This window comes from Haemaphysalis longicornis, unplaced genomic scaffold (assembly GCF_048455015.1).
Source record: "Haemaphysalis longicornis isolate Haplotype H1 unplaced genomic scaffold, Haemaphysalis longicornis Haplotype H1 scaffold_2, whole genome shotgun sequence".
Classification (NCBI taxonomy): domain Eukaryota; kingdom Metazoa; phylum Arthropoda; class Arachnida; order Ixodida; family Ixodidae; genus Haemaphysalis; species Haemaphysalis longicornis.
Window position 1 is genome coordinate 287,753,322 of NW_027526295.1, and position 24,171 is coordinate 287,777,492.

The window sequence follows — 24,171 nt, forward strand, 5'->3', positions numbered from 1 at the left end:
TGGAGCACATGTAAAGAAACTCAAAACGACCTGTATGAGGACACTTAACATACTAAAAATTTTGTCGCACAAGTCATGTATGCTAAGAATTTATGTCTCACTTGTAAGGTTTCGTCTTCATTATAGCTGTATTGTGTATGGGTCAGCCCACCAGCCTGTCTCGTGCACCTCACTCGACCCAGTGCACAACATGGGCCTCACACCTTCCCCAGGTGCATATGTTCGTACCTCCCCTGTTGATAGTATTTACGTTGAGTGCAATGAATGAGCACCGTCAAGCATACCTAAGTGGAATATATGTAGTCAAAATAGCATGCATAAATTATCATCCTTGTGCCAGTGAATTGTTTGAGATTAGGTACAAAAAACTGTACGAAAACAAGCTCAGAGTGGTCCGCCCTCTGGTCCATTGCTTGGAGGAGTACATGTCTCAGTATCCTTTCAAGGTATTCCCGTCAACTCTTCTGAGCTTCTCGGAAGCTGCAGCCCCCTGGGACCACAGTGCCGTCAAATTTGGTTTCTCCTTGTTAAAATATGACAAAATAGCTTTTCCACGCCAATTTTTGTGCCAAGAATTTCTTGCACTTAAAGACAAGTACCGTAGCTATTGCCACTACTTTACTGATGGTTCGGAAACTGCTGGTCACACTGGTTATGCTTTTTTAAGCTCAGCGGTTGCTGTAGCAGAGGGGATAGCTGACGAGGGCAGCGTTTTCACTGCAGCAATATTCGGTATAACCTCTGCTATTTAAGACATAGCAGCAAATTAAGTACAAAAAGTGTCAATTTTTACAGATTCCTTAAGTGCCATACGTGCTGTGACCTCACTTGTCTCTTCAAAAAATGCAGCTGCAGGTATGCTAAAAAATTGTCTGTGCTGCCTTACATCATCAGGGGATAGTGTGGTCTTTTGTTGGATACCAAGCAACATTGGCATTCCATAAAATGAAACTGTCGATAAAGCAGGGTACCATACCAAGAATCGCGCAATAACGAAAGTCAATGTTCCTTACCAGGACCTTCGTAACACCATACGAAAGTCAATTACAGACTACTGGCAAACACAATGGGACAGACAAACGGGAAATAAGTTACACCTAGTGCAACCATACCTATCAGAATGGAAAAGTTGCAGGCATAGGAACCGCTTTTTGGGGGTTATTTTATGCCGACTGGGAATAGGTCACACTGTACTCGCACACGGCTTTCTGATCCAAGCAGAACATAAACCCGTGTGTGACCAGTGTAGAGATCCTCTTAGTGTGCTACATATTTTAATAAGCTTCCCACACCGTGAAGCAGCACGAATCAGGCATATCAGAACACTATACACCTTTTGCACCCCTTTATATCCCATGCTTATGCGTTTACTTAGTGATGAACCATTGGTAAATTTTAGTAATGTTTTTGAATTTTTTGAAGACACCGGCTTTCTACACCGGTTTTAGCTGTGTACATCCTTCAGTTATTTTAGAATAAGGGTTTTAATCTTCACAATACCTTAAATAACATCTTTTAACCTTCACATTACTATTCTACCCTGCTTTCGACACATTATAACCGAGAAGTTGCGGTGCCAAAAAAAGAAAACACTTCTTCGTCTTGTTCTTCTTCGATTATCAGTCCCGGACAACCATCGGACTGCCCGGGACGCGATCCGACGCTCGAATTTCTTATGCGTTCCTACGGAAGCTTGCTTCCGAAGGCAGCCCTGGGACTGCCCAGTTACTAACCAAGGCTGGTAAATCGGGGATGCTCGCCGATTGCTCCGTTTTCGGCACCTCACCAATGTTGTCACTGATGGCGTTTTGTTGCGGGAAATCTGAAAGCCTGTCAATATCTGTGAAAGCAGCTGCGGCCATCGGGATTGGAGTGCGGTTGAGCGAGTTTTTCCAAATTAAAGGAAAACGTACGGTATACCCTCTAAATCACGCCCGAAAACATGGGAGCAATGCGCGTTCCAGCGAGCAGCCCTGAGGGAAGCCAGCGCGCACGCGGGCGAAGGCAGGCGCCATCGGCGACGACAGGCCCATTCATCTATTCGATTATAATAAATCCACCTTGAGCCCTCCTCCCCCTTCTTTTTATCTTTCTCTGCCGCCTCTGTGTAGACTTCTCAATCTGCGCGCCTCCCTTTCGAGAGCCCGGCGCGCTTTTCCCCGTCCTCCGTGCTCGGCCGGGGGCGCCCGAAACGTCCCTCCCTGCACGCGCGCGGAGGAGCGGCAGCGCTTTTATTAGGCTGCCGCAGGTCGACTGCTCTCGTGCTTCTTTTGGGGCTGCCGATGGATAGGGTGCGGGAGAGGAGAGAGCAGGTGGGAAGAGGAGAGAGCGCCGGCACGCACGGCCCGGGGAAAAGGACACGAGCTTCGCGCGTGCCGCGCAGCAAACAACCTTGCCAGCCTTCTCTCCGCTCGGTCGTGTCCGTTCATAGCGAGCGAAAGGGAATGTAAAGAAGCCACCAAATCGCCCTCTCTCTTTATTTCGGGTATTTTCATTTCGCGCGTTCCTTTCCCTCCTTGCTCGGGAAGGGGGAGAAGCGCTGGCAAGCGTTGCGCCGCCGGGGTCGTCCTCTCGCGTCCCTGAACTCCGCTTTCTGCGCGCGGGCGAAAAAGAGCTGCCTTTGAGGACCGATTCTTTTTCCTCGAGCGGCGTCTGTCTCTCTGCTTTTCTTGTATTTGTCCGCTTCTTCCTTTCAGTTGTTATCCCGCTCTCGGGGAGGATTTTATTCTTCTCCGCTCGCATGGCGCAAGGCGGTGACGTGGCGGGAGACAATCCGAGAGATAAAGAACTGCTCTTCAGCTGTCCGTCCGAACGACTTCGGCCGCAGGGCTTGCGTCCCCTCTGCCGCATGCGGCTCTTTTCTCGGGCGGTTCTCCTTCCTTCTCAGGTTTCGTTGTTTGCCTCGGAGGGTGCAGTGATACGCGCCTGTACAGTGTAGGGGCACGGGAGGAGGTCCGAAGGTTGGAGACTGCAGGCGGGACCTCCGATGCTGCTACGCGATAAATATCGAGCAGTGTACAGAATAACACACGCGCTAAGAATACCAATTTATAAACACGTAACGGCGGGAGTAATGGAACATAACAACGTAACTACAATGCGATGACACCAACAAAGCGAAAAATAGCAGAGTCTATTGCGAATCTGACACGAAGTCCCATGTGCGGTACAAACTCGAGCGAAACCGCCATTATCCCATAAAAAAATAAAGCGCGATTAAACGGTTACCAGACTCTTCGGCTGTAAAATATTTCGTCAGAAGTGGCGCTTCTTTACGTGCAAAAAACAATGTCGTGAGTAGAGGAATCACTGAAAGAACCATGACTGTTCGCCTGCTGGAATACCGAAGTGGTGTTTGCTGATAAATGTAGCCCGTAAAATCTCTAAAATGTAGTTGCGGGGATTCGCCCTCAACCCCTCTATACTGTGCGAATTTGAATTTCGCAGTAAACAGAGTGTTTTTACAGATTCTTCAATAGACGTTCGATGAATTGATATATCGTTATTTTTTTTTCTGGTATATGTATAGGCCAAATACAAAAATCAATCTCATGGATTTGGCCCTACATACGATACCACTATTTTTTGCTGGTATATGTATAGGCCAAATACAAAAATCAATCTCATGGATTTGGCCCTACATACGATACCACTAAGAAAAGGCGGGCAAAAAGATTTTTCGAAGTTCCTCTAACAAACTGAAAAGGGCTCAAAGGCGATATCAACACCTAGGCCAACTGCTGCTTTTAGAGGTTTGAAATTTCAGGGGTACATTCCTGTAAACCATGCTGTACTAGCTCAATATGGCGGGCGTTCTTAACTATTTGCATCCCTGAGAGAGAAAAAAAAAGGACTAAATATTATTTCACTAATTCCTCATTATATTGACGCGAAGCCCCCGCTCAGTTTGCTTCTCCTATTTTGTAGCATCCTTCTTTGGCCACCAAGGCCCAGCTTTTCTAAGAAACGCATGCGGAGTGTGTCTCTGCGCGCTGACCGACCGGAGAACGCGGCTGTCGAGGAGGACCATCGGCCCAGCTTGGGTTTCGGCGCGGCCGCGGCCTTCCCTAACCCCCGTGGCGTGTGCGCTGGTCGCTTTTGGGCTCCGGGTCCTCGGTGTACTTCAGACGACCTCTCTGTCTTTTACACCGTTTATTTTGGTGTGTTTTGTCCGAGTTACTTTCTCTACGTCATTAATTCTCCATGTGCGTGTTTTCGGGTTCAAACCTTGTGTCTTTGTTTGATTGGTCCTTTTCACTTTGGCGGGAACCTGGCTGATTGGTGTTTACAAGCGTCTTCCCGATTGGCTGCAGAAAGTGGGGCCAGAATGCGCTTTTTTTCCCACGAGTCCGCGTGAAGCGAATATAAACCCTCTCCACCGGGTTCACGGCGCGGCCTGCACCGGGACTCACATAAGAAACTCTGCCGCCCGTCACCGGGCCTTTTCGCCGGGAGACCTCGATCCAGTCAGCCATGTCCCGCTAAGTACCCTTGCTCTATTGACTGTTTTTCTCATCTGATGTTAATTATTTAGTGTATTCTTTCAAGTCCGTATGTGCTAAATGTCATCAACGTTACCAGTAAAGTAAATAAGTTAACCTTAAACCTTTCTTCGACGTCTCGACTTCTTCACTGCGATCATCATTCTACCCAGCGGCATATATTTGGCCAAAGTTCGCCGTTACAAACTCACAGGCGCGTTACAAGATATCAAAGTTGTTTCTGCTGATATAGGTAACCCATTCGAATGGATAAAAACTTCTTCACGGGGTTTTGCCTAGACAAGGCCTAATTGGGCTAATTTATATCTGTTCTGAAATAAGTGTTTTTTTTTGCAAATTTGTCAAAACATGTTCGGTTCGTTGATCGGTTTTTGCTTACGAAAACCGTCAATCGGTTTTTGCTTACAAATTCTACCCAAATAAATGCTGAAAAAATATTTTATGATTATAAGTGAGGAATGGAATTTCTTAAATTGCTCCCGTCCTGAATTGAAAATGGCCATGATATCATATCAACACCCAGCAAGAAATGCTCGACTTTACATTTAGGGAGTATATCCCTAGTATTTTGAAGAAGCTCAATTGCGCTTTATTTTTTTACTACGGCCTTAAGGGAGCGAAAACATGAATGGGCCCCGTATCTGCTTGCTTCGGTGAAAATATCGTCGCAAGATGAACCGTCCCTGCTCTGGCGATAGGGAAGCAAAAGAGTGCCCTCTTTTCCTTCTCTATATCGCAATATATTCCATGGCGAGCGCAATGAAGTTCTATTCAATTCAATTCAATTTCCCTCGTTCACGCTGCTCGCGCGCCACCTTCCGGGACAGCGAGCGACTGTCCGACTACGCGTCCGCTCGATTCATCGAGTAACCGTGGCTTTTGACGCCCTTCCTAACGCGTTCTTTTTTTGTTGTTTGCTGTCGGATCCAGCTTTAATCAAAGGAGTTCCGGTATTCTTTTGCGTTTATGTAGCGCAACAAACACTGTCGTCTTTAAAAACTGCCGGCAAGCCACGGTTGTGAACGGGGTTGAACAGCGAAGTTGCTGAGTGCCTCACACAAAACATTGACCGGGTGCAGCCTAAATGCAGTGGGTGTTTGTTCAATTGTTCATCCATTTTCCCGCGTTCGCATCGCGCGCGCCACCTGTTGAGGCAGCGCACGGAGTTTTGTTTAGCCACATACCTGCCGCATACGAGCCGATGTTATTTGTTATAAAACTGTGTCTGATATAGTTATCCATCACACCTACTGAGATAATACTTGACAACAATTAAAAACCTACCATGCATGTAAAAACCAGAAAGACGTTTGGCTCCCGTACGCGCGCGAGCCTTGTTCAAAGTCAGTAAATGTTGTAGACGTTGGCTGTTTACACCGGACCTCTGCATCCATGATGTGCGGAGAAGTCCTTCTGGTGATCTGGGGTGCATATGTGCCTCTTGGTGCGGCACTGATGACCCGACAACATCCGTTGCAGTGGGTTTTTAGAACTGTATATTGACGTGGAAAGCGTATACTCAATATTTACCGACTGAAGGTTATCTTGAACAAGATAAGAAATAAAACGAGTGTCTTAGCCAGCCAATACCGGTGCCACATATACGTGCACAAAAAATGACGTCAAGTGTTTAAGGCCTTTTAAGAGAACCATGCAGACAAAATATATACAAGTTTGTTTTATTCGAAAGATTTCGTGTTCTATAGTGCCCCCAGCGCTTGTCCAGCAGCAAATGATGCCGTATTCTCTGAGGAATTCAAAACAAATTCAAAACATTCAAAAAGAAAGGATTATCAGGTCCTGTGTTAATTGCGCCGGTCTTGTGCAATATTATTCTTGCCAGTGTCGACCGGGACTTGCTTTTAAGCTTTGACAAAAAAAATTGTTCTGCGTGTTTTTAGATATGTCAACGATTTTCTAGTGGTTTTAACAAAACAGTGTTCTCCTAACTACCCTGAAACCACAAAAGTGATTTCAGAGAATTTTCGCCGGCATGGGAAGGGTCTCGCATTTACACACGGGGTTCTTAGTCATGACACCCTGCAGTTTTTAGACATTAATTTCAAGTTTTCATCCGACCATGTTTGTTGGATATATCGCCCGTGTGCCCGCAAACAGCTTCTGCCATATTCATCTTCCCATTCAAAGACTGTTAAAAGGGCCCAGTCCGCACTGAAGAAGTCCTCGTGCATGCTGTTCAAGAAAGCTTTGACTCAACTCAAGAGACTTCTGTCGGTCGGTTATACCCGAGCTATGTCTTGGTGGGTGTTGCCGAAGCCTTTCTGCAGAAAGCCAAAGGCCAAGTGGGTGCGAAGCTGCCAGAACAACCTAAGGCGAAGCCTGTTGTTCTGCCCTATCTACACAGGGTTGCGCACAACCTGAAAAAGGTGGCAGAAATGTACAAATTTAAGTGCCGGTGGCGTTATCTGCTCCACAGAAACTTGGCCGCCTGTGTGCGCAAATTTCTGGCAAGCCCAAACCAAAACGGTGCGAAAAGAAGCATGCCAGCGCTTTCTGCCCTGTGACGTCGGGAGAGTATATGAGATACCGATTTCATGCGGGGAGGCCCATATCGGCCGGACAGGCAGATGTGTGAATTACCGGGCACGCTAGCACAGTTCTAGACTTTAAAATAATACGCGCGCGCATTTACCCGCGCATTGCGGACATTGCAGGCCTGTTAGTTCTTTGGAAACAAGATATAGACCCTTTTTCGAGCAGATTCGATAGCAGCGAGGGAGCTCTTGGAAGCGTTTTATATTGAGAAAAAAGGGGACAAGTGCGTTAGCGATGCATCTGTGCTTTTGCGTGCCACCGAGTTTGAATTTTTGGACACGTCACTTTGATTGTGTCCATCTGTTTGGTGCTTTTTAAATAGTGTATTACAGTGCGCATGCTCCTAGTCATACCTGTATAAATACGAGACGACGTTTCAATAAATGTTAGTGCATGTGAGCGCTTTTCCCGTCGTTCTTCCTGTGTGTCGTTGTCCAAGTCGCGCTCCATTTTTCAATTAGAATGGTTAGAAAGGGTTGTTTGTGAAAGAAAACATTATAAGGAGTCATCATCCTGTCCTGCGCTTCCGCAGTTTATCCCAGAAGTTCCGCATTTCATCCCTCCGTCGGCCGTCCCCTTCTTCTAGACACGTCTCTTGGCACCCATACCCTGTTACCCACCGGTTGTCATTTCGTCTCGCTATGTATACCTGAAATGCCAAAGTCCCTTTCTTTTTCATTATTTGAACTATGATATCACCTACTCGGGTTTGCTCCCTAATCCAGGAAGCTCGCTTTCTGTCCCTAAGTGTTAGTCCTAACACTATTCGTTCCATGGCCCGTTGAGCCGACCTACGGTCATGGTTGCAATATTGTGGGGAATAGTTGAGAATATTACCCTTCCGAATTGCGATAGTTTACGGAATAAACTCTTTTTTACTTCACCTTAAGAAGGCTTTCTTATAATCACTAGATCTGCTTTTTGAACAAGATACTGTAATCTATAGTGTCAAATCAATTAACATGGCACCCGGAATATTACCCTCATCAGTGTCAGATTGAATTATATCCGTAAAGGTTGCAATGACTGTACTAGTAAAAACCCGTTTCGTAATCCTGATTTGTTGGAATTGAGATCACTAAATAGGCGGAAGTACTTGAGCAGCCTTACCTCCATAGTTTCTCTACAATTTTGCTTATAGTTGCCCGGATCAAAGTTTTTATTTTTTTTAGGAAATAGAAATAACCATAGAGTTTCTTTGGTTGGTTTCTGTGGAAAGATACAGGTCTTAAACACACATTTAAAATGTCGTGAAGTATACGCGGGGTAAAAATATGGTAATAATAACGATATTTTTCTATTGATTTATATCTGAGCGAGCTTGTAGAGTGTTCGGAATGGACTCAACTTCTTTCGGACAGGTGGGACTCAAGAAAAAAATGCGAACTGTGTTTGTAGGAGAGGGAGTATATAATTCGAGGTTTTAGAGATGTGAGCATTGGGGAAAAATACTCGCTAAAGATATTGCCAATTTCAGGGCGGTCGGTGATTACTGATTCACCATTACGTAGCATGGTTACTTGCTCGGGTTGTTGAGCGTTATTTCGAAATTCGGGAAGTAGTCTGTGTAATTTATTCCCGTCATTGTCGCTCTGTTGAGTGCGTGTTTTGTAATAGTCTAGAGTAGTGTTTTAGGGTGCAATGTAAACAGTTTTAGCATAAATAATTTGGGGTTTTTAAAGTTTGTCGCTAAAAAGCTGCCCTTTAGTTGTTTTTTATATAAGTTATCCCTACGTAGAGAACAGGACGTGTTGGGAGGATGGACTAGTATTTTTATTTAATAGAACGTTGCATGTTAATACAGTTATTAACTGCACAAGTAACGAGCGCACAAATCCGGCTTAAAGCTATCGCTTATAGTTCATGTTGAGGAGAGTTCATAATATGGGACCAGTCATTGTTGACAATTAAATTAAGGTATTTCTCATGGTCTAAAAAAGCTCTGAAGTTTGGCTTGCAAATGTTCAGGGTGCAAGAGAATTGTCTGTAATCCAAGTTTCAATTACACCAACCGTACGGGGAGATAATACAATAGAGAGAAGGCGGTCTAGTAACGATGCAGTGCCCTGGTCACTTCCCCATGTATGAACAGAAATTAGCGATTGAAAACTGTGACTAAAAAAGCGACTCATGTACTCAGAACAAACAAAATCGGTAGTGTCTAGAACGAGAATTATAGATTTTTTTATCGAGTGACAGGTTACGAAGAACGAGAGAAAATGCGCAAGAGAAAGCCAATGAGTTAAGGGGGCCGATAAATAGCAGCGCAAATAATTTTACAACGGTGATCTCAAGTTGGGAGAGTTTCAAGTTCTATCCAAACGGATTCGCATTTCAGCACGTTAGCGACGAGTCATGCTGCCGTTGTGATCGCAAAGCCAAACAACACGGGATACGCAAAACGATGGCAATATTGAGACGAATGAGCGGGAATGCTGTAAAAGCCCTTATCCAAGGTTGTCATTCAAGTCTCGGGAAAACATAAGAAATGATGTGATGAAGGCGCTCAATCAAAGCACAATGTTATCGTAATTTTTTTCGCAAGCTATAGGAGTTAAATATAGCCATTCGTACGTTATATATAGTTAAGAATCAGTTGTTGTGCACAGGCTTTCTGGGCACTTACGAAAACACCATCCTGTCCACACGCTCGTTAATGTGAATGGACGGTACGAAAATTCAACCAGGAGTAAACACACGGGATGGTGTAAACTTTCAGAGCACGATATAACGTTTGCGTGTCCCTCTCGGTCGGTGCGTCGCCGGATGTGCGCCTTTTCTTCTTAATTCTGTGGGAATTCATGAAGAAAGTTGGCGAGGGCTGTCGCTTCATTGTATGCGATTTTTCGTACCCGGAAATGCCATGGAGGGTAATACGTGTGTATGCGCCATAAGGATGTTAGATCGCCGCCTTTTTTTGGCAATTTAAAAGTGTATTTAAACTGCGAAAGGCAATATTTCCTGGCGATTTTGACTACGCGTGTTCGAGTGCAGATACAGCAAGAAATCCGCCGGCGCATGATTTGAGTGCGATGGTTTTAAATGGCCTAGTGCATGGGTACGGCTAGTGTCACTAGATAAGGCACGCAAGTTAGCAACGGCGGCCATTTTGGCGTTTATCAGGCATGCCAGATTGCCGCTTCTACGTCCTCACCGCTTACTTTGACGAGGTCATTTGTAAACAACACTGCCGTACTCGGAGTTTCTTACTATATACACTAGAGAGGAATCTGGCGCCAGCGCCTATACCGCTCATTTCAAGGTCGTCTGTGTCGTCGTGGGCCGCCATTATACCATGCGCTCGCCTTAGTTTCGTTATTGGCTTGGACTGAAGTGCTTTAGCGGCCGTTGTTGCAAACGGGCAGGCGTCCTCGAGCCGAGATCCGTCACCTCCGTCGTGCGAGTGGTAGCGTGGTGAAGCGAGCGGCCAGCAAACATTGCTGCCTTGGAGAAGACGACCAGAAGCCGAAGGCAAACTTAACTTGTTTGCTTCATGGCGAGAAATGAGCCGAAGCAAGACAAGAACGATGCCATGACAGGGCGAGGTTACAGTAAAGGACTCGAGCAGAGTGACAGCATTGATTCGCAGCTCCAACAGGAATGAACCTCAGAGCTTAGGGGCTCTTATTTATGCCCAAAGTGCTAACTGTCAGACAAGCGTTCCCTTTGGTTTTTGCACACGGCGCGACATTGTACAGACACACACAACGCTCTTTCCAGAGTTCGTGAGCGGCCGGTAGTAGCGGCGCACGCTGGGTCCGAGAGAGGAAGATAGAGGGTTTCTCCGCGGCGGCTTCCGCGTCCTCGGGGCATGTATCTACACGTCGCGTTCGCCGCCGTGGAAGTTTGAATCACGTCGACAGCGAGGCGCCAGCGATCCGGCCTTTCCCAGGCATGATCCGTTGTCTGTCGCTGAAAGCCTGAGTCCCCGGCACAGAGGCGCCCGCTCGAAAGGCGCACGTAGTGTAGGCTCCACCACAAAGCAGAAGAGCACTGCACGAAGCTTGAAGCACAGCGGCGCGCTTATTTGTAACGCTGCATATTCAAACAGTGCCACAAAAACGCAAATGGTGTGCTATTATATAAGTGAAAAATAAAACAGGCTGTTTTAAAGCTAAGCTGGGAATAAAGCGTATTTTTGCCGTAACGGTTGTGTCTGTGTCTGCAGGGCAAGCGGGTAGCTAACAACAATGCTAATATTTTGGGGGAAGCTCATTAGAGACTCTCATTTTGTTAATTTTGGCAATTATTTCAACGAATAAGTTGAAAAGCTTGGAAATGTTTTTGAGCGTGCCTATGAAAACATCGCCTTTCTGGTGAACCGGAGCACCGACCGTCAGCTACAGTTTAACAAAACTTGTTGCTGAGCGAGTTGGTTCATACTTGAAGACAAAAGAAAACGTGGCGTTAAGCAGTAGTGGACGAAGACAAGATAGGACAGATACAGGCGCCCACATCTGCCGTATCTTGTCTTCGCCGAAGTACGTTTGGTTTTTTTTTTTCGTCAGCTACAGCTTTCGCGGCGGAATACAGGGTGGTACGAGGATAATTTGAACAATTAAACTTTTTCCCTGAGTGAACCGCCGCTCTGTTCGCGCTCAAACTTCGCACGAAGCTTGTATTTTGTGGTCTATTTTGTTTGACACCGGGAACAACGACAGTACTTATCCGTTTATTCTAAAAATTAAAAAATAATGATTTTCGCCTATGGGAAAATGGCGGCCGATTAAGACGTGCGAGCCAGTGCAAGCTGATCTTGGAACGACGGCGCCACCTGGGGTATGCAGAGCGAACCGGACGACGGGGATTCACGCTCCTTCCACAGCAGGAAGGAGCGAAATGGGGTATACAGACGATCAGAAAACCAGAGCTACTTCAAAGAGCTCTGCAGAAAATGTGAAAGCAGGTGAGGAAACAAATTATTGGCGACGATGAACCGTGGGAATATTTTATTGTGATTGGTATCAGCTATTATCACTGTTTGTGATCATCGTAACCTAGGGACGACATATTTACTGATCGTCTGCTACCTCATTTGGCTCTTTCCTACCGTGAATTCCCATCGTCCGTTTCGCTCTGCATACCCAGGTGGCGCCGCCGTTCCAAGATCAGCTTGCACTGGCTCGCACGTTCACATCGGACGCATTTTCCTATAGTCGAAAATGATGTCACCCGCGTTGACGTCCGTAATCGTAGTCCGCACCCCTCCCCCTACACTATATAAAAAAATACTATCCGGCGCCTGGTTTCGATCCCTCGACCCTGCGGGCGGAACGCAATGTACATGGTACTGCGCCACAAAGCCGACACAGAATGGGAGGCTACGAACGCGGCTTATATCCTTGACTCATTCAAACTACGTCAAGAAGCTGCTGATACAACGCATTCACTACCACCAACTCCCCAAACACTAAACGTTAACGCAATACACCCACCCCCTATGCGACGCATTTACTCGAGTCACCCTCGCGGGGAGATGGGTCAATTTTTTTTATTTATTTTCAGAATAAACAGGTAAGCATCGTCGTTGTTCCCGGTGTTAAACAAAATAGACCACAAAATGCGACCTTCGTGTAAAGTTTGAGCGCGAAACGAGCAGCGGATCGCTCAGGAAATTTTTTTAAAGTGTTCCAATTATCGTCGTACCACCCTGTAGTACCCGCTTGGTCATATGTCTCTTCAACTCCGGCATGACCAACGCTTGGTAGGATCACGCACTGCCTGTTCTTCCACCGAACACGCAGTTGCCACGGCTCAAGGCTGCCACAGAGCAGGAAGGATTTCGGCTACCTCGTAGCTCGTAGACGTGTTAATGCACAGTGAAGAAAGCAAATCCAAACAAACCGCTGGAGAATCCAATTGTCATGCCATGCGAAAGACAGAAGCGGTGGTCTTCCCATAGCCCCCCACGACGGCAGGGATTCCCAGAAGCAGTTTCATCTCAGTATACTTACTAAGAAACTCTATGAACACGTCATCGTCGGACACACTTCTAGGGCTCGATTCTCGACTGCACAAATTCCCAGGGAACTGAAATTGCCGGAAGCCTTTTCTGATTGGCTTTCAATTGTGGTCACGTGCTTCCGGTTGACAAAGCGGTTGCGTGTGCTTTCGTCATTTTGACGTTTCATGACGTTTACTGTCAACAGTTCTAAAGTTTGCCTTGTTTCTCCCTACGACCTGCACAATTCTTGGCCGGCAAGAAAAAAACTAGACGAAATGCAGCGGACATGACAACTTACGCCGGACTTTGCTGTTCTAAAAACGTTGATTTATACTGCTTGTATGTCACGCCCTCTCTGTGATTGGCTGAGAAGGCGTGACGCAATTTAAACAGTTGGCGGTAACTTACATGTCACACATTGGCAATTTCAGCCTGCGTAAAAGTGACGTAATATTACGTAACGGCTTGCAAATGGCGGCTGCTTCTGCCGCGAAATAGGGCAAAAAATTTCACCGACCTTCGGCGCCGCGAAATGTACGTGAATTTGCAGCAGGCACAGTTTCGCATGACGCGTGGTTTAAAGCATTTTTTCTACCGAAAGAAATGATAGTTCCGACTGTTTCCAAGTCAGCGATCACGGAGCATACAAATTACGTGCAGTATTTTGCTTTTATATTTGGCAATAAAATAAAAAAAAATATTTGTTTGGCGTAGCCGCAACATAAGATGGCAGTACAAGCTTCTTCATGACAATGAGAACCCAATGCATGAAATTTGTCCACACTCCTCCTAGTAAGCTGCAGGGTCACATGATCGAACTCAAGAGAAAAATAACAAAGAAAAGTGACTCTTTTGTTCATTGCAGCGCTGATTGAAGTTGAGCTTGACGAATGAGTGAATCGGCGACATCGGTACGCTCCGCCGACATCAGGCATAGCGCTTCGCTGCTCTCACGTCACGTGTCATGCATACAAGCGATGGTCGCGGACGTCTTTTTATGTGATCGCGCCATAAACTTAGCACACGATAGCGTGGCGGCGGTGGCGGCGGGAAGGTGATTATGCAACAAAGATTGCGTTGAAGCAGAGACCCTAACTATGTTACTAAAGGTGATTGAAAAAATAAATAGATACGGTAAAAAAATTGTGTGATGTTTTTTAGCTCAAGGGCCCTATTCTCGACTGCACAAATTGCCGGCATTTCGCCCATGTTTTTTTGCGTAAGCACGACGTAAGCAATCAGTGACGTACTGCACCTATAGCTATGACGACATGCAGTGTAATTTGACGAGTCACTCATAAAAATCGCTACCAAGGTATCAAATATTGTGCAAGAAAGATATAAAACACTAGGCATGTACTATAAAAATTAAAACGGTAGCTAAGGCTGGCAAGAAAAACACATTTCTGGAGGTCAAATTTGGCGCCAACACCACAAGGCGATCGAGTAACGTTGATCCAAAAGCGAGCGAAAGGCGGATGTCGAGCTAAAGAACATCACACAATTTTTTTACCGTGTCTATTTATTTCTTTCAATCGCTTTTATTAACACAGCTGGGCTCTCTGCTTCGATGCAAGCTTTGTTGCGTTATCACCTTCCCTGCCGCCACCACCGCCACGCCATCGTCTGCTGCTATGTTACAAGTTTATGGCGTGATCACAGAAAAAGACGGCCGCGACCATCGCTTCTATGACACATAAGAGCAGCGAAGCGCTACGCCTGATAACCGCGGAGCGCACCGATGTCGCCGATTCACTCATTCGTCAAGCTCGACTGCAATCAGCGCTGTAATGAACCAAATAGTCACTTTTCTTTGTTATTTTTCTCTTGACTTCGATCATGTGACCCAACAGCTTACTAGGACGAGTGTGGACAAATGCCATGCATTGGGTTCTCTTTGTCATGGAGAGGCTTGTACTGCCCTCTTATGTTGCGGTTACGCCAAACAAATCATTTTTATTTTATTGCCAAACATAAAAGCAAAATACTGCATGTTATTTGTATGTTTCATGATCGCTGACTTCGAAGCAGTTGAAACTATAATTTGTTTCGGTAGGAAACATGCTTTAAACAGCGCGCATGCGAAACTGCGCCTGCTGCAAATTGCCGCACATTTCGCGGCGCCGTAAGCCGGGGCAATGTTTTGCCCTATTTTGCTTGTATTTTGTGACAAAAACCGCCGCCATTTTCAAGCTGTTACGTAGCGTTACGTCACTTTTACGCAGGCTAAAGTTGCCAATGCATGACGTAATCGTTCCCGCCAACTGTTTAAATTACGTCACGCCTTCTGAGCCAATCACAGAGGGGGTGTGTATTACAAGCAGTGTTGTTGTTGAATAGCAAAGACAGGCTTACGTTGTCATGTCCGCTGCATTTAGTCTGGTTTTTCATTGCCGGCCAAGAATTATGCGCCTTTAGTAACGAGAAATAAGGCAAACTTTAGAACTGGTGTCCGTAGACGACATGAAACGTCAAAATGACGACAACACACACAACCGTTTTGTCAACCGGAAGCACGTGACCAAAATTGAAAGCCAATCAGAAAAGACTTCCGGCAAATTGCCTGAATTGCCGGCAATTTGTGCAGTCGAGAATAGGGCCCTAGGGCCCCAACATCCGTCTTTCGCTCGCTTTTGGATCAACGTTACTCGATCGCATTGTGGTGTTGACGCCAATTTTGACCTTTAGAAATGTGTTTCTCTTGCCAGCCTCAGCTACCGTTCAGAAATGTGTTTCTCTTGCCAGCCTCAGCTACCGTTTTAATATTTATAGTACATGCCAAGTGTTTTTATATCTTTTATGCGCAATATTTGATACCTTGGTTGCGATCTTTATGAACGAAGCGTCAAATTACACTGCACGTCGTAAGAGCTATACGTGCACCATGTACCACGTCACTGATTGCTTACGTCATGCTTACGCAAAAAAATACATGCCGAATTCCCTGCGAATTTGCGCAGTCTATAATGGGGCCCCTGCAGCTGAAATGCTGCGTAGCGCGTTATCTCTGATTCGCGTTCGGAGCGACGCCAGTCAGCGCGCAGCCGCAGGGCCCCTTGTGGCGATTACTTTTTCTGCGCTGTTAAAAGCCTGTCAACAGCCAGGGCCGTAGCTAGAGATTTCGTTCGGGGAATGCTGAGATTGCACCTCGACCTCCTCCGTATGATTTTTCGAGAGACTAAAAATACAAATACATAACTAATAACTGATGTTATGCATAACTATTAACTGAAACTATTACCTGAAATTTATAACTATTAACTGTAAATGCATAACTATTAAGTGCCAAGAACAAAAAAAAATATCTCATCAAAAAATGTATTCGCACGTTCCGAAAATTGTGGCAGAATTGCTATCACTACTTGCAATTTTCTATTTTCTCTACATAAGAAGAAATAGCACTTAAATAAATATGAAAATGTAGTACAAATATAACCTTAGATGCTCAACAAACATGGAAGCAAAAAAATATGAAAGTAAAGAACTGATTCGTCTGAAACTAACAAAGCATGGAGTGGACATTAAAAACGGGAAAAGCAGGAAACAAACAACTTGCGGGTGGACATTTTATTTTATTGTCTGTTTGTCATCCAAGAATTTTTTTTTTCATTTTTGCACGCATTCAATTGTTAGGGACAAATCTTAACTCGTTTTTTTATGTCAATATATTGCGTAGGAGCAGTTTGTACTGCGGTTAATTCACCAAAATTAATCACACGAAAATATGTCAAAATTGACAGTGGTGGTGGAAAAAGCGAGATTATATTTTGATCAGGGCAACAAAAGTGCCACTGGTGACAGTGTGTACATTTCTAAAGAAAGCCCCCTAAATGGTGCGAATTTACCTGCGAAGTCGCTGCTTCGGCGCCGCTCGTGCGGCAAAACGACCATTTTTTGTAGCTGTGGCAATGGATCGTTTTGCCGCACGAACGGCGCCGCAGCAGCGATTTCTCGCGTAGATTCGCACCATGTAGAGGAGGGTTAGGGGTGGGGAAGAGTCGAAGTCTGAAGTCGTTAGCGCACTGGTTCAAGTTGGGCGGTTGCTCTAGTTGCACGGATGTACTGAAGCAGCCATGCCTGCGGTTTCGCCCGCGAATCTCCCGTAGTTTATTCTGAGAAGCTACTGTAGGTTGCGTCGTGCAGCGCGAGCTCGCGGAGCACCCCCGTGGATAAAGGCCCTGCTTAAAGGGGCCATGCAGACAAAATACAAGTTTGTTTTATTCGAAAGAATTCGTGTCCTATAGTTCCCCCAGCGCTTGTCCGGAAGCAAACGACGCTTTATTCACTGAGTAATTAATAAATTTAGGGTGAAATTTTGATTCTCCCGCCAAATCGTGTGTTTTAATGATGTCTGCAATGGCATCACAAGAACGGGTCTTCAAGCCGTTAGTCAACCTAGATGGCGCCACCATACCGCAGCGGACTGTTTTCTGCCTTTGGTTTGTTTTTGACCCTGTTTATACCTGGCTTGCTTTTGTTCATGGAGAAAATAATCGTTTCGTGAAACATGGTACTCGCTCGACAAATATGGTCCCGTAAGACGCCGTCGCCTACGCCAATCGGCCAGTGCCGTCTGAGAGACAACCCCAAAGAGCCGCAGTGCTGTGCAGCTAAAACAAGCATAGTGCGCGCAGTACCAACTGCAGTACGCATCGGTACTTTTATGTTCATGTGTGCTTTCGTAACTTCCACTATTTATCCCACCATTCTGACTGCTATAAAAAGAATGTGCCCTAGATTTAAGCGCAAATAGTTCGAACGAGTCGAGGAAAGATTTGTAGGAGTAATGCTCTGTGATTCTGGGGGTTTAACTTGCCGAAGCTATGTATACAAAGCTGAGCTGTGAGGGGCGGAATAATTTCGGGAGGTTCCCGTTTGAACCCATTCCCATTTCATCCTTCCCGCTTGTTCCCTCCCGTTTCAACCCGGCGCAAAACGACCTTCCCTTTTCGCCCTTTCCCATTTCGTTTGTTCCCATTTGAACCCGTTCCCATTTGAACCTTCTCGTTTGTTCCCTGCCGCTTCAACCCGGTACAAAACGCCCTTCCCGTTGCGTATTTTCCCACATAGTCCCTTGCCCGAATAACGAACCAAGTTTCGACTCGAGTGACTGGGACCGAGGCGTGCGCGATTTTTTAAATTAAAGCTGCGTCCAACCGTATTTTAACCTCATGTTTTGAGTTACGTCCGATGTAACCGAAAGTCAAAAATTACTTGCTTCCGCCGTAACCGGAAAATAAATTGAAGTTACGTAAAATGTATTTCACCGTAACAAACAAAAAAAAACCGTTATGGCTGGTGGAGCCAGAGTATGCAGACCTGCATACTTTGCAACCTTTTACCTGCAACCTTTTTGCAATGGTTAAAAACAACACGTTTAAAACAACACCTTTTTAAAAAACAACACGTAGGTTGCTGCGTTACGTCCGACCCGGTACAGCGTTGGTTAATTACAGCTGAAACCACACCCTTCCATCTGCTTCTGCGTTGGTCGAGCGGTTTGGAACGTCTTGCTCGCATGCGTACTACGCGGCAGCGGTGATGGTTCCGATCCCCACGGTTGCATATACGAATGCAACCGCATACGCACACACGCACACACACACACACACACACACACACACGCACACACGCACACACGCACACACGCACACGCACACACGCACACACGCACACGCACACACACACACACACACACACACACACACACACACACACACACACACACACACACACACACACACACACACGTAGCGTCCGTACCTCTCTTGCCGAAAATGAAGGTGGGTGTTTTAACAAATGCAAGTATGAATTTCTTAGGTGTAGTACAGCGCTACTGTTTTATTTCTACGCCGCAAAAAGATCTTGCGAAATATAATTACCAAATCTAGCTACCTCCAGAAAAGCATATTTCATGAAAGCGATAGCTATTATGGACCAAGCCAGTGGTACGATCCATTTTAATGCGTGGCCAACGTTCACTTTATATGCAAATGTCTGTAAAAGAATGGCCATTCAAGTCTGAAGCTGAAATTTTTGATTGAAGGAAATGGTTCGCACACATTTTTCATGCAAGCGTTCAGAGCACCCCAAGCTGTATTCTCTTGCGTGTACTTTTTACGTATAATACATTGGCGGGCACGCAGTACGCGAAAAAGCAAAAGCAAACATTTAGGTAGTTATCCGTCTATAATAGAGTTTTAGCATATCGTTACCGTGTCTGCGTCACCATTTACCGGGTTGCCCGGAGCCGGAGTTTCCGTTTGCCCCTGAAAACGGTAGGACACTTTAGCGCAAAGTTTGCAGTTTGCCTACTCTATGCGTAATCCGGCCGCCGCGGCGCAAGTAGCCCTAATCTAAAAACGTTGCAAGAAGCTACATCTGATGAATTAGTCTCAAAACAAATCCCGCATAATCTTGTTGCTCATATCTATTTGCTTTCGTTTAAAAATGCTTGAATATTTCACTTTTTGGGTGAAGCGTTCACAATAACTGTAGTTGTTTTGCGAATACTGTAGCCATCACATGTTGAGCTTTAAAAAGAAAACATGTCGGTGTCGCCATCTACCGAGTTGAGTTAGAGTCAAGGTAAAATATAATTTGCCCCTGCGCTAAGTATTTAGGCAAGAAATTAGTAAAATATGTTGTAGTCATTACTCAGTAACCTAGACTACCTTGCCCAGCACAATTTTGGAGGGCTAAAAGCGCACAGCGAGCTCAGACGCTTACCTGAACTATTTGAGGCGGGCGTTTTGGGAGCGGGTTGAAACGGGAAGGGCGATTTGGAAACGGGTTTAAACAGAAAGCGGTCAAACGGGAAGGGCGTTTTGGGAACGGACGCACACGGGACGGGCCAAACGGGAAGGGCGTTTCGGGAATGGGTTCAAGCGGGACGGGTTCAAACGGGTTCGGGCTACACCCATAATTTCTACTACCTCAGCAGCTCTGTCTGGTATACAAGACGCAGGCTCGAATCCTGCCGGTGGCTGTGTGATTTTTTGCGATTGTAAATGCTATGCGCACGGTCGCTAACGGACATTGTGCGGTCCTAAGGTGCTCGGTACCTAAAAGGCGATCTTTCGCGCCCCTCTTGCGGAGGTGCCAGCGAGCAGTGCCATGAAGCTTTGTGCGAAGCTGGAAAGCACAAGTAAAAAAGAATACGGAAAGGCAGCGGCAGGAATGATCGACAGGTGCTTCACAGGAATTCGTTTTCGAAGATGAGTGAAAAAAAGAATAGAAAGTAAGTAGCGCCTTAATGTATTTTAAACGGCACGTTTCTATCACACGCAGACAAGAGGAAGCTAGAACGAGAACGCGACATCACGGCTTCACCCTTCTCCTCTTTTTCTTCTTTCTGTTCTTTTTGTCTGCGCCAAGCCAAATGGCCCGGAAAAGCCGAGTACATTTGCGCCCTTCCCTGTTTACATTCGATGTTTTCACGCCGAGAGCCCCCCAAAAAATAAAGAGAAAAAAAAAAAACAGACACTCAGGGGCACACACACTCGCAAATACGGACAAGCAACAAAAAAGGGCCCAACCTCGCCGCGGAACCACCACCGAAAAATCGATGGGGTTGCCGCGCATGCGCAGTCGCAGCAGCAATGTCGTGTGGATCGATCGCGCTCCTTCAGTGGGGAATAAGTCCCCCAACATATGGGTGAAGGGAACAAAAAACGACACAAGAGAGACCAGCGAAGCAGCGACAACTGCTTATATTTGCCAAGAGAGAGAGCGAGACCTTATTTGCGGTCACACCAAGATCTATTGGTATTCTTCCGTCAGAAGAACCACGGCCAGCTGGTTAAGGACGGCTAGGGGTGGCCAAGTACGGCTGGAGGGGAGCAAAGGCCGCGTCAGAGAACGAAGGTCCCCTTCTCGGCCTGTTCCAGCGCTGCGAAGAACAAAGAGGCGACCCTCCGGCGCACCAGCCGGTTTCCGTGCAGCGCGGCGGAGGCGCTGCCGAAACGGGCCCCATCTCCAGCGGCGCCCGGAGGAAAGGCGAAAGGAAGTCCGCGTAGCCGCGGGCACGCCGCCAAACACTCCGCCTATTGAACGGCTCTGAAATGGGCCACCATGCAAGCGCCTCGCACCCCGTGACGACGGACGCAGCCGCAGCCAGCGTGTCTAGGTCCAGTAACGTTGGCCAGCTATCTGAAGGATGCACCGATGCTGATCCCGCTCGTTCTTTGCTCAATGGCAATCGATTGCGCCCTTGCTGCCTGCGCGTCGCTCGTTCCTGCTATAAAAACGTTGATGAGGGGCGCAGCCACCTATTCCCATATGGCAAACAGGTGGGTGTATTGTCCGAACAGGCGTAGGAGTCTACAAAAGTCAAATTCAGTTTTCAACTGTGAAACAACGTGACCTGCAAGACTTCGAAATTAGCGCACTCATCTAGTGGGCGAGGCAGGTGTTTATTTGTAGTTGGGAACACAGAGTTTCGCGTGAGCGTTTTTTTTTTTTTTTTCATTTTTGCGATCCGACTTCGATTTTATTGAAGCCGTCATGACAACGAGGCTGCATGCTCGGGAACGTTGTAAACAAGTCTTGCCGGTCCACGTGCCATGGTGTTTGCTAGTTCCTCTTGAAAACAGGCGCGGAAAGACGTTGACTGAGAAAAGCAACACACAGGACGACGCGCTCACTCAACGTATTTTCTTTTATCAGTCAACGTTATTCCGCGCCTGTTTTCAAGATGAAGCAACACCAACTCGCCCAACTTTCCATCCTGTTAAACTTGCTAGTTCCTGCCAAAAAACCAACGGCCACAATGCGCTATTCTCTCTCGTAAGAAACGATGGCTCTGAGGAGAGCCCCGTACCGGTACACGGCACCGCATTCATCGCTCTTCTAGCCACCTCACCATAGAGTTTCATACAATAACTCTAAGGCTACCACCAGCGCGCACGAGTCCCCTTCCGGCGGCTGAGCACGGGCCCGCAACCTACACAGACGAACATAAGGTCCCTTTAGACGAACAAGTTATTTCAGGGACCTTAGACGAACAAGGATTGCAGCGCCACGTGGCGAACTTCGCGGCGGATGGAAACAGACCCGCATTCATCATTAACCTATTCGCCAATCAGAATTTTCGCGCCACGCCACAGACGATGGCGTTTATGCGACTCGAGCTCTCAACGCGTGCTCAACGCAGTGGCGTCAAACAATCGTTAAGTCGCAGTTACGCGCTACCGCCTTGACAAACAAGAGGGAACCCTTTGCGGCACTATCGACGACTGTTCTTCCCGCTTTATCGAAAGCTGGCATGGTGTGACAGAAAGCGGATGAAGTGGGGACGCAGACCCTAGACTGCGGAGATCAGAGGACGGGTGCTTTTCGCTTCGTTCGTTTACCGAATTTACTTTACTCTCTCGGTCTCAACCGCCACACGCAACTGGTGGCGCCATCTGGAAGAGCGAACCACAACTTCAACTCCTGCTTCTGCTCGCCTTTGCACAGCGCGCGGCGGCGAGTTGGCGGGGTGCGGCGCGCATGGAGTCCGCTTCCTCTGCCGGAGAGCCTCCGTTGCGGAGTGCGCAGCGGGTCGCGGCATTCAGATGGTGCACAGGTCGGGTTAGGTAGCACGGTCAAGGTTACCGCTTTTGTCTGGGCGCAGCACAAACAAGTGCGGCCGTAGCGGGTGAAGGAGAGGGGGGAGAGTCGGCGTGTGCCGCGCGGGCAAAAACGCGCGGTAAGAAGAGACCGCCGGGGGTGTTCCGGGATTCGCACAAAGCGGCGCGGGGGGAACTGCTGATCCTTGGGCTGCTCTGCGTGGACGGGGAGCGCGGAACACGCCTTCTTTGCAGAGTGCCCTTTGGTTCTCCCCCGCGGTGGTTTCGCCCACATAAGTAGGGTGCCGCTACCGCTGGGCGCACATTGGAGCCGGGGGAAGGGCGCCACTCGCCGGGAGGAACGGCATTTGACAAAAGTTTATGACCGTGCGGGGCAGAATTAGCGGAGTGCCGTCAGCTCTCCCCGCTAGCCATAATTCACCACTCAACCTGCGCGGCCTGGAGTATCGGAAAGCCTGCTTGGCAGTGGGAGAGCGCGTTGTGATGTTGAGTGTTACCTATTTGAAGGCGTTTGCACCACCCTCCCCTTTCTTCCGCACTGACGAAAAAGGAGGAAGTGCTGCTGTTGGCCATGGTATTTTGTAATGGTACACTTTAGGCTGAATCCACTGAGCAAGCTGAGCTGATGGATATTCCTCGCTTCATTTAACCAAGGGACACAACAGAAGTGCGAAAAACATAATATATTTAGCATAAATATGCTGTTAAATAAGTTGGGACGATGCGCAGCAACGGAGACAAGGGCGAGGGAGACACAAATGACAACACCAGCGCTGCAAACAAGTTCTACTGGGCTACAAAGCTGGAAGGCCGCAGTACAATGTTCAGTTTGAACTAAATCACGGACAATACCGAGAGCCCTATCGAAAACTCCGCATTGGTGTAAATGAGCGTGTGCAACAGCCCTAAGGCAGGAGGTATGGAGAGGCCTCACAGACACTACCGGCGTAAACCATTTGCTCCACGCTTCACCTGCCAGGGGCAGAGGTGCGGCTCTGCGCACTACTGCCTTGTGTGGTCTAACTCTGGTTGACTCGAGCTTGCCGCTGAAGGGAATGCAGGACAGTTTGAACTCGCCAAGCTGTAGTTGTGGCGAAAGCATTGTGCTGCTATTTTTGAGGCCGAAGGTTCGGTCCCAGGCTGTAGGGGGCACGTATTTCTGATGCACGCTGCATACAAAGCACGAGGGTATGCGATATTTTCTAAGTGGGCCTCGTGCGGTCGCCTCTGTGTACGTCACGTGCAGTGCTAGGGGATTTGCGCCACAATTTAGTGTGTTTGCAGCCCCGCACACAACACTCCCATCGTCTTCCCATTGCAAGGAAACAGTGGATGCCCCACAGGGAGGCCCCGCGCCGTTTTCTTAGCTTCTATAGGAGCCGGTACTGGCAGACTCGTGGTGAAATGACCGTAATATGGACTCATTAGGTGGCGCTCGGGCAGAGCAATTGCCGGGACATCTTGGCAGGCTAACAGCGCCTGATGCTGCAAAGCTACCTCCACCACCGCCACCACTACGGAGTGGCAGAGACTCGATACCGCAGTCACAGCGACTGCACCCGGTATGTGGAAGTCACAAACGTAGAAGCAAGGTAAA